Here is an 18,010-nt window from a genome sequence, read left to right as displayed (position 1 = left end):
ATCAAACCCAGGTCTCTGGCATGGCAGGTGAGAACTCTGCCACTGAGCCACCACTGTATACTTTTAATGACTTCTTTAATGTTCACTCTAATATATATTCAGAAAACAGAGGCAATTCATTTAAAGTTGAGGCAATCTTAGGATTTCTCATAATCATTATGCCCATATAAGAAAATAAATATTTTATAATTTAATAATAACCTGACATAAAAATCTTTATAATTATATTAATAAGCTGAAAAGAAGACAAGTAAAACCCTATTAAATCTGTCATTTCATAATGAGGGAAATAAAAAGATACTATCTCCTTCTTGACTATTATTTATAGGTATAATACAGTTTTACAATTTAAGGAAAAACTTTCACTTAACCTCTAGAAAACATCAGAGCAAAATACATGTCTTTTAGATAAAGCATACATTTAAAAAGTCAAAACCAAAATAAAACAAAAACAAAACTTGTATATCAAATAGCAAAAAAATGCTGAATACAATGCAAACAAAGAATTTAAAACAGAAAGCTAAAAGCAAAATCAATAAAACTGATCCATTTTGATGGCAAATATAAATGAGTTAAACTTCCTGTTAAAAAGGTTCTGGTTAGAGTAAAAAATAAAATGACAAAGGTTGCAGAAAGTACAAAGATTTAGAAGGAAATAAACTGAGGTAACAATATTAATTTCAGCTAAAACAAAACACAAAGCATAAAGTAGGAAGAAAAAGTCATTCTATTCTGATAAAAGGTATTATCCTCCATTAACATATTCACAGTTAAACAATTTTAATATAAACACAAAACAAATTGGTGATAGAAATATGAAGAAAAATTCATGGAAGAAATAATTGATTTACATCTTTAAGGACTGATCAGACAAAAGACAATTATATAAAAGTTATGAATATGTTCTCTCTGTTTTTAAAACATTTTTTCATTTTCTTAACAATGTCTTTTGAAAAGCAGAAAGTTCCAGTTCCAATTATAATGGAGTCCCATTTATCCATTTTTTTTCTTTTATGGTTCATGCTCTGTGTCCTAAGAAATCTTTGCCCGTTCCTAGGTTGTGAATATTTTCTCCTATAAATTCTTCTCAAAATTTTATAGTTTCAAGTCTTTTGTATTTCAATCCATATTTTATTCAAAGTTATTTTATATACAGAGAGGCAAGAGTTATTTCTTTTTGCATATGGATATCTAGTTTTTCCACCACTGTTTGTTAAAAAGACTACCCTTTCTCTATTGAATTACCTAGGCACCTTTATTAAAAATCAGTTGGGAAAAAAAAATCAGTTGGCCAATATGTGAGTCTATTTCTGAAATGTTATTCTATTCTACTGACCTATCCTTAAGCCAACAAACACTGCCTTGATTACCATAACTTTAGAAGAATTCTTGACACCAGGTAGTAAAAATGCTGCAAGGTTGTTCTATATCAAAATTGTTTTGAGTCTCCTAGAATGTTATTTCCATATAAATTTTAGATTTAGCTAGTCAATTTACACACACACACATGCCTGCTGGATTTTCAGAGATTGCATTAAATTTAAAGATCATTTGGGGAAGATCTGACATCTAAACAATATTAAATCCATGATCCTTGAACTTAGTATATCTTTCTATATATATTTAGGTCTCTTTAATGTCTCTTAGTAATGTTTGGTTTTAATTGCATAGATCTTGCACATATTTTCAATAATTTATCCTTAATTATTATGTATGTTTTTTGCAATTGCAAATGGCATTATTTTAAATTTCAATTTCCAATTGTTTGTTGATTTTGTATATATCTATATCTTACATCTTGCAATGTTGCTGCATCCAATTTTAAATATTAGTGGCTTAATTTTTCAGATTCCTTAGCATTTTCTTTGTACATGACCTTGTTGTCTACAAATAATCTTTTACTTCTACACTGTCAATCTCTGTCTTTTGTTTCCTTTTATTGCCTAACTATATGGCTAGAGCCTTCATAATAATGTTAGAGAGGTAGAAGGATATGGGCATCCTTGCTTTGTTCCTCATCTTAGGGCATTCTATCTTTTGCCAGTAAATGAGATATAAAATGAGATTTTTTTTGTAGACTTTATCAGTTTGAAAAAGTTCCCTTGTATTTCTAGTTCCATGAATGGCTACTCAATTTTGCTCTTTTTCTACACCGACTGACAGGGTTATATGACTTTTCCTTTATTTTTAAAGTTATATTCACAGGTTTTTAAATGCTAAAATAATTTGATACCTGGAATAAACCCACTTTTTATATCCTGCTACATTTTTCTTTCTTTCTTTTTTTTTTTAGGTGAATGGTCCCGGGTCTCCGGTATGGAAGGTGAGCATTCTACCACTGAACCACTACATCCTGCTGCATTTTGTTTGCTAATGTTTTGTTAATTTTTTCATCTAAGTTCATTAAGGATACTTTTCATAGTTTTCATTTTCTGTAATGTCTTTATCTGGTTTTGGTATCAGCATAATGCTGGTCTCCTAAAATGAGTTAGGGAGTATTTTCTCTCCCTCTACCTTCTGAATTACTTCTTTAAATGTTTGACAGAATTCACCAGCTAAAACATGGACACCCTGAAGTTGTCTTTTGGGGACTGGTTAATTAGCAATATAATTTTTAAAATAGATACAGGCATACCTTACCTTACCTTATTGTGCTTTGCAAATATTGCATATTTGTACCAACTGAAGGTCTGTGGCCTCTGAGCTGAGCACTCTATCAGCACCTTTTTCCAACGGCCTGTGCTCACTTCATGGATGTGTCATATTTTGGTAATTCTCACAATATTTTAATATTATTTCTGTTATGTTGATCTGTGATTAGGGATCTTTGGTGTTACTATTGTAATGGGCACCACAAACTGTGCCATATAAGACAGTGAATTTAAGTGATAAATTAAATTCTGACTGTTCCACTGACTGTCCACAACCTACCTTTTCCCCTCCCCTCAGGCCTCTCCTTCTCTCTGATACAGCAATACTGAAATTAGGCCAATTAATTACCTCACAATGGCCTCTAAATTTTCAAGTGAAAGGAAGAGTCGCATAATTCTCACTACAAATTAAAAGCTAGAAATGATTAAACTTTGTGAGGAAGGAATGTCAAAATCAGAGATACGTCAAAAGCTAAGCCTATTGCAACAAACAGTTAGCCATGCTGTGAATGCAAAGGAAAATTTCTGCAAGGACATTAAAACATATAATTAAAATGTACAATCCAGTGAACACATGGATGACAGGGAAGCAAACCATTACTGCCGATATGTAGAATTGTATTGGTGGTCTGCAGAGAAAATCGGACCAGCCACAACTATCCTTTCAGCCAAAGCCTAATCCTGTGCAAGGCCCTAATTCTCTTCAATTCCATGAAGGCTGAAAAAGGTGAGGAAGCTACAGAAGAAAAGTCTGAAGCTAGCAGAAGTTAGTTCATGAGGTTTAAGGAAAGAAACCACCTTTTTAACATAACAGTACAACATGAAACAGCAAGTGCTAATGAAGAACCATAGCAAACTGAGATCACTGATGAAGGTGGCTGCACTAAACAACAGATTTTCAACACAGGCAAAACAGCCTTCCATTGGAAGAACATGCCATACAGCTACAGGGGATAGATAGTCAATGCCTGGCTGGCAAAACAGCCTTCCATTGAAAGAACATGCCATACAGCTACAGGGGATAGATAGTCAATGCCTGGCTTCAAAGCTTCAAACAACTGGCTGACTCTTTTGTTAGGGGCAAATACTGTCAGTGACTTGAAGTTGAAGCCAAGCCCATTTACCATTCCAAAAATCATAGGGCCCTTAAAAATCATGCTAAATCTACCCTGTGTGTGCTCCAGAAATGGAACAAAAAGACTAGATGACAGCATAACATTTAACACATGGTTTATCCAGTATTTTAAGCCTACTGTTGAGACCTAGTGGTCAGAAAAAAAGATTCCTTTCAAAATAAAACTGCTAATTGACAATGCACTGGTCATCCAAGAGCTCTGACGGAGATGTACAATGAGATTAATATTGTTTTTGTGCCTGCTAATACAATATCCATTCGGCAGCTCATGCAACAAGGAGTAGACTTCAAGTCTTTTTATTTAAGAAATATATTTTGTAAGACTAACTGTCATAGATAGTGATACCACTGATGGATTTTGGCACAGTAAATTGGAAAACTTCTGGGAAGGATTCATCAGTCTAGATGCCATGAAGAACATTAGTGATTCATGGGACAAGGTCAAAATATCCACATTAACAGGAGTCTGGAAGAAATTGATCCTAACTCTCATGGATGACTTTAAGGGGCTTAAGACATTAGTGGAGGAAATCACTGCAGATGTGGGAGAAGGAGCCAAAGAACTACAACTGGAGCTGAAGATGTGACTGAATTGCTGCAATCTCATGATAAAACTTGAATGAGTGAGGAGATGCTGCTAATCGATTAGCAAAGAAAGTAGTTTCTTGAGGTAAAATCTACTCCTGGTGAAGATGCTATGGAACTTTGCTGAAAATGACAATAAAGGATTTAGAATATTACAAAAACTTAGTTGACAAAGCAGTAGCAGGGTTTGAAAGGATTGACCTCAATTTTAAAAGAAGTTCTACTGTTAGTAAAATGCCATCAAACAGCATCATATCTAGAAACAAATCCTCCATGAAAGGAACAATTGATGCAGCAATCTTATTTAAGAAATTGCCACAGTTGTCCCAACCTTCAGCAACCACCACCCTTACCAGTTAGCAGCCATCAACACTGAGGTAAGACCCTTTACCAGCAATAATTATAATTTCTACCCTTTCAAATTTACTCAAACTTGTTTTATGCCTAGCATACAGTCTATCTTGGTGACTTCCACGTGCATGTGAAAAGTGTTCTCTGTGGTTGGTGGATTCAGTGCTCTATAAATGTCAATTAAGTGCAAGCGGTTGATAGTCTTGTTAAATACTTCTATATCCTTCCCGCTGTTCTGTTTATTCTATCAATTACTTACTGGGTTGTTGAAATCTCCAACTTTTAATTGTAAGTTTGCCAATTTCTTTTTTCACTTCTATCAGTTCTGGCATCAGGTAAGGTTCTTCTTGATGAATTGACCAATTTATCATCATAAATTTCCATCTTTAATCCTTTGATCCAATACTTGTTCTGAAGTCCAATTTTTCTGATATTCATAAAGCCATTAACGGCTTTCTCATTTAGTGTTTTACGGTATATATTTTTCTATCCTTTTACTTTTAACCTACTTATATATTTACTTTTAAAGAGGGCTTCCTGAGGATAATACAGAGTTGATTCTTGCTTTTTTACCTAATCTAATAAACCTTCCCTTTTAAATGGAGCAAATAATTTATATTGAATGTAATTTTCAATATGGTTAGGCATAATTTCACCATATTAATCCTTATTTTCTACTTGTCCCATCTGTTCTTTATTCTTTTTTCATATTTTCCTGCTTTGTTTGGGATTACCTAAGTATTTCTTAGGATTTCATCTTATATCCACTACTGGTGTTTTAGCTAAAACTTTTTTTTAAATTCTTTTTTAACAGATGCTCTCATAACTACACTATGTACCTTATCACAATGACTTCAAATATTATAGCACTTCATGTATAAGATCCTTGCAGCAACATTCTTCCTTTTGCCCCAGCCCCATCCTTTGAGCTATTGTTGTTACACATTTTACCTTTACATATTTTATAAAACCTACTAGACATTGTTACTATTTTTGCTTTAACAAGTTATCTCTGAAAGAAAGTAAAATATGAGGGAAAAGTTTATGTTCATCCAAATTTGTATCATTTCTAGTATTCTTCACTTCCTTGTATAGTCCAGATTCCCATGGGGTATGATTTTCCTTTTATCTGAATAATTTCCTTTAACATTTTTTGTAATATAGGTCTGCTGGCAATGAGTGCTCTCAGTTTTCTTTGTCTAAAAGAAGTCTTACTTCTCCTTCCTTCTTTGAGGATATTTTACTAGATATGGAATACTAGATTGACACTTTTTTTCAGCACTTTAACACTATTAAATTGAAATCTATAGAAGGTAAATGGTAGGATTATTCACAATAGCCAAAAGGTGGAAGCAAACCAAGTGTCCATCAACAGATGAATGAATAAATAAAATTTGGTGTATACTTATGATGGAATATTATTCAGCCATACAAAGGAATGAAGCTCTGATACATGCTACAACAAGGATGAAACCTGAAGATATCATGTTGAGTGAAACAAGCCAGACACAGAAGGACAAATATTATATTATTTCATTTTTATGTAATACCCAGTGTAAGCAAATACAGAAAGTAGATTACAGGTTACTAGGGCTGGGTAGTAGCAGGGGAATGAGGAGTTACTGCTTAATGGGTACGTCCATTTCTGTTTGGGGTGATGAAAAACTTTTGGTAATGGACGGTGGAGAGTGTAGTACAATACTGTGAATGTAATAAATATCACTAAATTGTATATATGAAAATAATTAAAACAGGAAATTCTGTATTGTATCTATATGTTCCTACAATTAAATTTTTAAATAATTACAAATTATCAAGAAATGAAATAAAATATTTCTGATTTGCACAACTTCACATAAGAAGTCTGCCATCATTCTTCATTCTTTTGTATGTAATGCCTTTTTCCCCTGTTTTTTAGACTTTCCCATTATTACTGTTTTTCAACATTTTCTTATGATGTGCCTTAGTATATGTTTGTGTGTATGTGTGTATGTTTATCTGCTTGGGTTCTGTCAAGTTTCTTGGATTGTGGGTGCATAGTTTTCATTAAATTTGGAGATTTTTCAGTTATTATTTATTCAAAATTTTTTCTTTTCCACTGTCCCCCAAAATCTGAGCCTCTAATTATGTTAGGCCGTTTGTTATTATCCCATACGTCACTGAACCTCTGTTTATCTTTGATATTCTTTTATTCTCTCTTTCTGCTTCATTTTGGTTAATTCTGTTACTATGATTTCAAGGTCACTGAGTTTTTTCTTCTGTGGGGTATTATCTGCAGTTAATACCATCAAGAAAAAGTTTTATTTCCGCTATTGTATTTTTTATTTCTAAATGTTCCATTTCTTTTCTTTTTTATATCTTTTATGTCATTCCTAATTATGTTCATGTCTTCCTTCTTATCCTGAGCAAATGATGCACAGTTATAAGAGTTGTTTTCTGGGCAAATGATGCACAGTTATAAGAGCTGTTTTAATGTACTTGTCTCTAATTCTATCATCTATGTCATTTCAGGTTCTGTTTATATTGACTGTTTTTTTTTTTTTTTGCTAGTTATAAGATTTTTCTCCTGATTCTTCATTTATGTAGCAATATTTGTTTGGATGCCATTCATTTATGGTGCTGAGTGCTGGATTTTCTTGTATTCCTTTAAAGAATTCTGTACTTTTTCTGGCAGGCAGTTATATTACTTAGGAAATAGTCTGATACTTATGAGGAATGGTTTTAGGGTAAGTGCAGAGGATTATTTACTCTATGGCTAATTTTGTCCCAATCTTACAACTACCTGGGTTAAGTTTTCCTTCTTCAGACTGAATTTGTCCAAGTCTTACTTTTATCATATGTTAGATGGGGATAATAATATTATATTCCACACAGGACTGCCCTCAGGATTAACTGAGTTAAAATACATAAAGCATTCAAATAATACGTTATTTATGTGATTGCAATTATTACTAAGAGCAAAAATAAGTAAATAAAGAAGTTCTAAATTAAATATACCATTTTAGGGGGCCTGAATTTTCAGACATCATCTGCATGTGTTAAAAACCTCATCTGCTTCACTTCTCACTCTCAGATCTGTTCTAAGTAGTGGATTTTGACAGACAGAAGTGTGATTATATTTGAGAATTGCTTCTTCCTCCTCATTTTCACCTATTACTTCATTATTGCCTTTAAGTAGGGTATAGACATATTAGTCTTCTGCTAAGACTGTGTAAAAAAACAAATCTCAATTGCTTTGGAGCAAGAGACCCAGAACCATCACCCACATGCAATGTTTACTTCACTTTTACAAACAAAGAGCTATGATGGTCTACCTTTCCCCCAAGGAGGAGGATCCTTGGCTCAAGTCAAGCCAGCACTATCAATATGGGAGTTAACCCAAAGTGTAGGTGCTGGATCAGAGAGGCAGTTTTTTTAACTTTTTTTATTGTACAGTATAACATATATACAAAGCAAAGAAATAAAAAAGCAATAGTTTTCAAAGCACACTTCAAAAAGTGGTTAAAGAACAGATTGCAGAGTTTGTCATGGGCTACCTACCATACAATCCTCTCTTATTTTTCCTTCTAGCTGCTCCAGAATATAGACTAGAGGGCTTAAATACTTTTTTATCATCACAATTGACTTTTTTTCCTTCTTTTATTGTTAATAATACCATACATACAAAAAAGCTATAAATTTCAAAGCACAGCACCATACTTAGTTGTAGAACATATTTCAGACTTTGACATGGGTTACAATTTCACAAGTTTAGGTTTTTACGTCTAGCTGCTCTAAACTACTGGAGACTAAAAGAGATACCAATTTAATGATTTAGCATTCATATTCATTTGCTAAGTCCTATCTTCTATGAATAATTCCACTATCACCTTTGATCTTTCCATACCTCTCATTAGGATTGTTTGGGCTATGGCAATTCTAAATTTTTTATATTGGAAGGCTCTGTTACTAATACAGGGTAAGTAAATAGAGCTATCTGATGTTCTGAGAGGCTGAGCTAGTTTTCAGGACTTATCTGAACCAGGGACACATCTGGAGGTTTTAGGTTTCTGGAAAGTTACTCTAGTGCATGGAACCCTTGTAAAATCTTATATATTGCCATAGGTGTTCTTTAGGATTGGCTGGAATGGTCCTGGCTGAGGGTAGGCAAGGTCTACCTGAAGCTTGTGTAAGAGCAACCTCCAGAGTAGCCTCTTGACTCTATCTGCACTCTCTCTGCCACTGATACTTTATTAATTACACTTCTTTTCTCCTTTTTGGTCAGGATATAATTGTTGATTCCATGGCGTCAGGTATGGATTCATCCCTGGGAGTCTTCTCCCACGTCACCAGGGAGACTTTCACCCCTGGATGTCATGTTCCACATTGGGGGGAGGGCAATGATTTCACTAGCAGAGTTGGGCTTAGAAAGACTGAAGCCACATCTGAGCAACAAAAGAGGTTCTCCAGAAGTAACTGTAAGGCATACCTATAGGTAGTCTAAGCTTCTCTGCTACCTACATAAGCTTCACAAGAATAAGCTTCATGATCGAGGGCATGGCCTATTGATTTGGGTATCCCTAAACTTTGACACAGTATCAGGGGATTCCCTGATGGTAAGGTTTAATACTTTCATATTCTTTCTCCCCTGCCTGAGGGGACTCTGCCAATACTTTTTGATTATCTGCTTAATATACTCTAGGATGTTTCCAGGCATTACAATAATCTATTAAGGATTAAAGGACCTCTTTCTTATTCTGTGCTGTGTTTCAAATTGTTGTTCAAATGAGCTCTACAGGAGAGGCAGATTTTTGTTTGGGAAAAGCCAAGAGAGTAATCAGGAAGAAGGAAGAGTTAAATTTAAAGGACAGAAATAGGGTCAATGGGAAAGGGGACAGCAAAGTCAGAAATCTGGAAACGATAGAAGAACAGACAGAGACTCAAGGTGAAGACAGGTTAACGAGTTCAGGTCTTCCTTTGAGAGTCAGAACAGTGTACTGATTAGGATGCTGATTTCACAGAGGTTGCCAGGCACTTGCTGGGGAGGGGAGGCCCAACTGCTAAAGGAAGTCGAATGGGGCTGGAGGCTCACCTAACAACATTTAAGTGATCATCCTATTCTCAACTAATAGGTGATTATGAAATATGGAGCACATCTATATCAGAGACCCTGAAAATCATTGTCTCCTATCACCAATTCCAAGTTCTGTAGTTCAGCCGTTAAAAAGCATGGTTTTTACATGGTAGTCTATTTCCTTATTCAGGTCTTAAAAGCACCTCTCTATTAATTAGACTTTTTTTTTTTGTTTGTTTGCCTTTTCCTAAGAGAAGAAAAGGGAATGGCCATATCACCCTCAATGACACATTCAAAATATAGTCACTACTTCTCAAACAGCTTCTGGTATCAGGGAAAGGATGAGGTGAATTTTCCATTTCCATTTCACTTGCCCAAAGTTTATTTCCAAATATTCTTCTACTTCTGAAGCTCAGTGAACATTTGTCTAGTAACTAAAATCTATTAAGGAGTTTTATAAGTTGATATGTTGCTATTCATTTTAGACAAAGAAATGAATTAAAATAAATGTTAAAAATTTAAACTGAGAGGGAAAAAATGCCTCAGAGTAAGTTCCTTGGATGAAGACTTCGCCAATTTGACTGGAAATTGACCCTGAAAGCAGTTCTTCTTTCCCCTAAAATATTGAAACTTTTAACCTAGAAAGGCTTTATATGTGGTTAGAGAAAACTTTCCAATACAAAGTAGGACTCTGAAAAGACCTAAACAAAACAAAACAAGATTCTAAATACTGAAATAACCTGAATTGGAAAGACCTCAGAAATCAATTCTTTTCCTTCTACTACAGTACAGTTTTCTTTTTACAACTCTGTATGAGATTAATCAGCCCGAATTTGAACACTCGCTGTCAGTGACTGAAAACTTACTATTGTATGAAGCAGCCCATTCTGTTTACATGCAGATATAACTGCTATCAGTTTACTCATTATAGTACCCGCTAAACTGAGCAGAAATTTATCTCTTGGTAATTTTTACCTGTTAGTTCTAGCTCTGTCTCTGTAGCTTTCTGTAACCCCAAGTCTCCCTTTACACCTGAAAGAATTCAAATTACAGGACCTTAGGATGTTAAAGGTGCAAAATTTCTAGCGTGAACTCTATCACTAAATGTGCCAAGAGAGTTTTGGATATCTACTTTTCTTCTCTTCAAATTTACCTCTGTTGGTCCAGGCTGGAGGCTGAACTGGCTGAAGTGAGGACTGTGAGCAGGAGAGGAAGGGGGATTTAGCTAATTCCAAACTACAAATGACTTTAAATTTGAGGGTGTTTGCAGGAAAGGGTGAGAATGGGAAGTCATCTGAGGAGAAACCAGATGCAGACCCAAGAAGCCAGAGATCAGTGGGTAAAAGAGATGAATGCAAGAAGTGATCGTTAGAAAGGCATGGTGGATAATCACTACATCCTGTGTACCCTTCTTCCTGGATTCACAGTTTGACTTCATTTCCCAGCCTCCTTTGCAGTTAGATTCAACACTGGAACTAAGATCTGGACTATGGAATATGGGCAGAGGGTCATAAAACACTTCCTGTGCTATCCTATCTCTAGACATCCAACAACTGAATGTAGGAGTTGACACTCTACAAAGTGACCAATTGGAAGGGACTAGGTCCTTAAGTCACTGCTGGCAGGAGAGCTTCTAGGAGAACCATCTACACAGAAGAGTTACTGATCATGAACACTTATGCTGGACTATCACTTGAGGGAGAAATAAACTTAACTTTTTTTTAAGACACTAAGATTTGGGGGCTGTGTATGCACCCGACCTAATACTTGTTTCAGATGTGGAGTGTTTCTGTAACAAAACCCTAAAATATATAGCACTGGCTTAGTAGTAGGCAAATAAAAATAAGTTTATTTGCCACTTATTAGCAGTGGCAAATAAACTGATTTTGAAGGCTGGGAATATAGCAACCAAATAATGCAGTACAGAACTGTGGCCTAGAGACCACGTAATTACTGAATCTGCAGTTCTGGGGAAAGTGGTGAGCATCAGGATGTTAGCATGGATTTCCACTGCTGGCTACCTTTAGGAAGGCATTACAAGAAAGAGGAAAGTGCAGGAAAAAATTAGCAGTTCGGCTGCAGAAATGTGAGGAAGCAGAGGCCAGAATTTGGGTTATCAGAAAAAAAAAATAACTGCTTTAAGGGCCTCAACAGCAACAGATAAGTTGGAAAATGTTTTTAGGGGCAGTGGCCCAGAAAAATTTCTCACTTGGACAAAGTAACTCAGACCTATAATAAAGATTAGATTAAGGTTGTAATCCTCCCAACTAGTATTTCAAATTTTCTCCACATAGCCATTACTAAGTTGAAGAAGAGAAAGGTATGGTGAAGAAGCAAAGACGTAGGTCTAGGAAAGAACTTTGGTTGTAGTTATTAACGCTTGAAACTGACTTAATCCAAACAGATAAGAAGGTCATTAAGTTTTAAAAGCATAATTTTGCCAAAGAAATAATCAACCCTCATTTTAGGAACCTCTGACATTCTTGACACTTTAAAACAATTATCAGGCAAGAAGTAAGCTAAGAAAGCTGTATGTAGTCTCAGGATGGGTATACTCCCCATGCCAGGAGGTCTCTAAGACTAATTTCAGGTTTAATGATTTGTTAGGAGGACTCACAGCTCTCAGCATATGGTCATAATAACAGCTATGATTTAAGACAGTGAAAGGACATAGAGCAAGTTCAGCAAAAATAAGATGCAGGGAGCAAAGTCTAGAGATTGGCTACAGCATCCAAAAGACCTCTTGCAGTGGAGTCCTCTTCAAGTGGAGTCCTCTCACAGGGGACATGCTTAATTCCCTCAGCAACAACTTGTGAAAACATATGTGAAATGTTGCCAACCAGGTAAGCATATTTGAGACTCAGAGCCCTGTGTGCTGGAGCTGTCACTAGGCAACCTCTGCCTGGCATGTACCTAACCCCAGACTCCAAGAAGAAAAACAGGTGGTTGGCATAAACCATAGTGTTTATAGATTTAGGTACAATGAGCCACTCTTATCAGGGAATGTGGAAACCCTCCCCAAATCCAAGTATGCAGATACCAGCCATGGGCCAACTTTGTAAGCGGGCCTTTCTAAGGAGAGCAGTCAGGACTGCATGTTCACTTTTTTCTGCACACTCCCCAATGCCCACTTCAGATGCCACCATGGAATATCATGGATAAGGAAGAAGTTCCCAGAAGGTGGAGCCAGGGGTTATGAAGATCAATGAACAAAAGAATTCCTTCAGGAGAATAAAATGACAGTTTAATCAAGGCACTTTCCCCATTTTCAAGGAAGATCTTCAAAATGCCTGCCTGCTTACACAATTTTAGAAATACTCTAGACCAGGAACTGTATGTATTTCCAAACAGAAGTTCCTATTGTGGATATTCTTTCTTAAGTCCACAATTATAAATTGGGCGTATACATATTATAAATGGGGGATGTGCAAATAATGGGGTAAAGTTCACAGGTTATCATACGACAAGGAAGTATGTCTGGACCCGATGGTGAGGTTGCTTTACCATCCAGATCTTCTCAAGTTTGAGCTGGATGCTGTGAGGAGAGGGGACTCTGTGTGTCTCATTTAAAGAAGGTGTGAAAGGAAAGAGGTTCACCAGATATATGATGAAAGAAGGGCATATTGTGGCAGAAAATGGATAGATCACACCAAACCCATTTCCCCTTCTTCTTAGCACACACTTAGATGACATTTTCCTGCCCTCCTTTGCAGTTGGGTGCAGCCTGGTCCCTGGAATGCAAACAAAATAAATGTAGCTACCTTTTGTGTCTGAATCATAAAATCTTCTCATGTTATCCCCTTTTTTCTGTTTGTTTATCTAAATATTAGGCTAAAAGAAGAGAAGGATGAGATCCTAGAATATACTGGATCTTCAAGATGTCATAGATTCACTCATTCATTTATGCAATAAATATTTGTTGAGGCCCTACTATATACCAGCTCCTACTCTTGGTGCTAAGGTTATAGCAGTAAATAGTACAAAATCTCTATCCTCAAGGAGTTTACAGTCTAGAGAGAAAGACAATTAAAAAAAGAAATAAATATATACTTCCAGGTAGTTAAGTTCCATGAGGAAAAATAAGTCACCCTCATACCCAAACCAGGCAAAGATATTACAAAAAAAGAAAACTACAGACCAATCTCTCTAATGACTATAGATGCAAAAATCCTCAACAAAATTCTAGCAAATCAAATCCAGCAACACATTAAAAGAATTATACATCATGACCAAGTAGGATTCATTCCAGGTATGCAAGGATGGTTCAACATAAGAAAATCAATTAATGTAATACACCATATCAACAAATCAAAGCAGAAAAATCACATGATCATCTCAATTGATATAGAGAAGGCATTAGACAAGACTCAACATCCTTTCCTGTTGAAAACACTTCAAAGGATAGGAATACAAGGGAACTTCCTTAAAATGATAAAGGGAATATATGAAAAACCCACAGCTGATATCATCCTCAATGGGGAAAAATTGAAAACTCTCCCCCTAAGATCAGGAACAAGACAAGGATGTCCACTATCACCATTGTTATTCAACATCGTGTTGGAAGTTCTAGCCAGAGCAATTAGATAAGAAAAAGAAATACAAGGCATCAAAATTGGAAAGGAAGAAGTAAAACTATCACTGTTTGCAGATGATATGATACTATACGTTGAAAACCCTGAAAAATCCACAGCAAAACTACTAGAGCTAATAAACAAGTACAGCAAAGTAGCAGGTTACAAGATCAACATTCAAAAATCTGTAGTATTTCTATACACTAGCAATGAACAAGCTGAGGGGGAAATCAAGAAACTAATTCCATTTATAATTGCAACTAAAAGAATAAAATACTTAGGAATAAATTTAACTAAAGAGACAAAAGACCTATACAAAGAAAACTACAAAAAACTGTTAAAAGAAATCACAGAAGACCTAAATAGATGGAAGGGCATACCATGTTCATGGATTGGAAGACTAAATATAGTTAAGATGTCAATTCTACCTAAATTGATTTACAGATTCAACACAATACCAATCAAAATCCCAACAACTTACTTTTCAGAAATAGAAAAACCAATAAGCAAATTTATCTGGAAGGGCAGGGTGCCCTGAATTGCTAAAAGTATCTTGAGGAAAAAAAACGAAGCTGGAGGTCTCACGCTGCCTGACTTTAAGGCATATTATGAAGCCAAAGTGCTCAAAACAGCATGGTACTGGCATAAAGATAGATATATTGACCAATGGAATCGAATAGAGTGCTCAGATATAGACCCTCTCATCTATGGACATTTGATCTTTGATAAGGCAGTCAAGCCAACTCACCTGGGACAGAACAGTCTCTTCAACAAATGGTTGCTAGAGAACTGGATATCCATATGCAAAAGAATGAAAGAGGACCCGTATCTCACACCCTATATAAAAGTTAACTCAAAATGGATCAAAGATCTAAACATTAGATCTAAGACCATAAAACAGTTAGAGGAAAATGTAGGGAGATATCTTATGAATCTCATAACTGGAGGAGGGTTTATGGACCTTAAACCTAAAGCAAGAGCACTGAAGAAAGAAAGAAATATATGGGAGCTCCTCAAAATTAAACACTTTTGTGCATCAAAGAACTTCATCAAGAAAGTAAAAAGACAGCCTACACAATGGGAGACAATATTTGGAAACGACATATCAGATAAAGGTCTAGTATCCAGAATTTATAAAGAGATTGTTCAACTCAACAACAAAAAGACAGTCAATCCAATTACAAAATGGGAAAAAGACTTGAACAGACACTTCTCAGAAGAGGAAATACAAATGGCCAAAAGGCACATGAAGAGATGCTCAATGTCCCTGGCCGTTAGAGAAATGCAAATCAAAACCACAATGAGATATAATCTTACACCCACCAGAATGGCCATTATCAACAAAACAAAAAATGACAAGTGCTGGAGAGGATGTGGAGAAAGAGGCACACTTGTCCACTGTTGGTGGGAATGTCAAATGGTGCAACCACTGTGGAAGGCAGTTTGGCGATTCCTCAAAAGGCTGAATATAGAATTGCCATATGACCCAGCAATACCATTGCTAGGTATCTACTCAGAGGACTTAAGGGCAAAGACACAAATGGACATTTGCACACCAATGTTTATAGCAGCATTATTTACAATTGCAAGGAGATGGAAACAGCCAAAATGTCCATCAACAGACAAGTGGCTAAACAAACTATGGTATATACATACGATGGAATATTATGCAGCTCTAAGACAGAATGAACTTATGAAGTATGTAACAACATAGATGGACCTAGAGAACATTATGCTGAGTGAGACAAGCCAAAAACTAAAGGACAAATACTGTATGGTCTCACTGATATGAACCGACATTAGTGAATAAACTTGGAATATGTCATTGGTAACAGAGACCATCAGGAGATAGAAATAGGGTAAGATAGTGGGTAATTGGAGCTGAAGGGATACGGACTGTGCAACAGGACTGGATATAAAAACTCAGAAATGGACAGCACAATACTACCTAACTGTAATGTAATTATGTTAAAACACTGAATGAAGCTGCATGTGAGAATGATAGAGGGAGGAGGGCTGGGGACATAAATGAAATCAGAAAGAAAGATATTAAAGATCGAGATGGTATAATCTAGGAATGCCTAGAGTGTATAATAATAGTGAAATGTACAATGTACAAATTTTAAAAATGTTTTTGCATGAGGAAGAACAAAGGATTGTCATTATTGCAGGGTGCTGAAAATAGATAACTAATACTTCAAAATGTCACATTATGTGTAAGACTAAAGCAAAAAATGTTTATTTTTTACAAAATTTAGATTTTGACTAGAGCATTTCCTAATATAACTCATGTAGATAGTTTGATTGGATGTCATAAGTACTTGGAATCTCAGGTAGCACATGAGATTTTGTTGCTTTGTCCAGAGTGATCCCCCGATGAATCCCAGAATGATTTGATCAGTGACTGGAAAAGTATTTGCAAGCCCCCTTCGGGGAATGGTGAGAGTGGGGAGAAATTCAACTTCCCCAAGTTGAATTCTTGATATTCTCACAAGCAGTGTGGACAACCAAAGCTATAGGCTGAGCCCCCAGTCTTGGGGTTTGTTCACACGAAACTTAACCCCACAAAAGATAGGTCAAGTCTACTTAAAATTTAGGCCTAAGAGTCACCCCCAAGAGAGCCTCTTTTGTTGCTCAGATGTGGCCTCTCTCTCCAGCCAATATGATGAGCAGTCTCACCCTCCCCCTCTCTGTGTGGGACATGACTTCCCGGGGTGTGGACCTTCCTGGCAACATGGGACAAAGATCCTGGAATGAACTGAGACTCAGCATCAAAGGACTGAGAAAAACCCTAGAAGGAGCTGAGAATTAACATCAAGAGACTGAGAGAACCTTCTCGACCAAAAGGGGGAAGAGTAAAATGAGACAAAGTGTCAATGGCTGAGAGATTCCAAACAGAGTCGAGAGGTTATCCTGGAGGTTATTCTTATGCATTAAGTAGATATCACCTTGTTGTTCAAGATGTAGTGGAGAGGCTGGAGGGAATTGCCTGAAAATGTAGTGCAGTGTTCCAGTAGCCATGTTTCTTGATAATGATTGAACAATGATACAGCTTTCACAACGAGACTCTGTGAATGTGAAAACCTTATGTCTGATGCTCCTTTTAGCTACTATATCAACAGAAGAGTAGAACATATGGAATAAAAATAAATAATAGGGGGAACAAATGTTAAAATAAATTCAGTTTGAAATAGTGATAAATGAAAGCAAGGGGTAAGGGGTATGGTATGTATAGTTTTTTTTTCTCTATTATCATTTTATTTCTTTTTCCATTGTCTTTTTATTTCTTTTTCTAAATCGATGCAAATGTACTAAGAAATGATGAATATGCAACTATGTGATGATATTAAGAATTACTGATTATATATGTAGAATGGAATGATTTCTAAATGTTTTGTTAATTTTTTTTAATAAAAAAAAAAGAAAAAGAAGTCATGGTAAGGGGAATAGAGAGTTATGAAGGGTTAGGCTCTTCTGGATAGTGTGTTGGGGAAGGCCTCCTGAGAACATGACATTAGAGACTTTAACCAGGTGAAGGAGAAAGACATGTGAAGACCCTATGAGCAGTTCAGGCAAAGAAAGAATAAACGCAAAATCCCTGAGACCAGAATGGACTTGGAACAGTAAGAAGGCAAATGTGGCTAGTGAAAAGAATGCAAGATAA

The 18,010-nt window shown here is 35.9% G+C and overlaps 1 protein-coding gene across 14 annotated transcripts in view; it reads right to left on the bottom strand.

The window, feature by feature from the left end:
• The window catches only part of ZNF438 (zinc finger protein 438), a 205,552-nt gene that overhangs the window by 113,324 nt on the left and 74,218 nt on the right, over positions 1–18,010 (bottom strand). The gene's annotated exons all lie outside the window — the stretch shown is intronic.

Source organism: Tamandua tetradactyla, chromosome 1 (assembly GCF_023851605.1).
Source record: "Tamandua tetradactyla isolate mTamTet1 chromosome 1, mTamTet1.pri, whole genome shotgun sequence".
NCBI classification, from domain to species: domain Eukaryota; kingdom Metazoa; phylum Chordata; class Mammalia; order Pilosa; family Myrmecophagidae; genus Tamandua; species Tamandua tetradactyla.
This window is presented reverse-complemented; position numbering and strand designations above follow the sequence as displayed.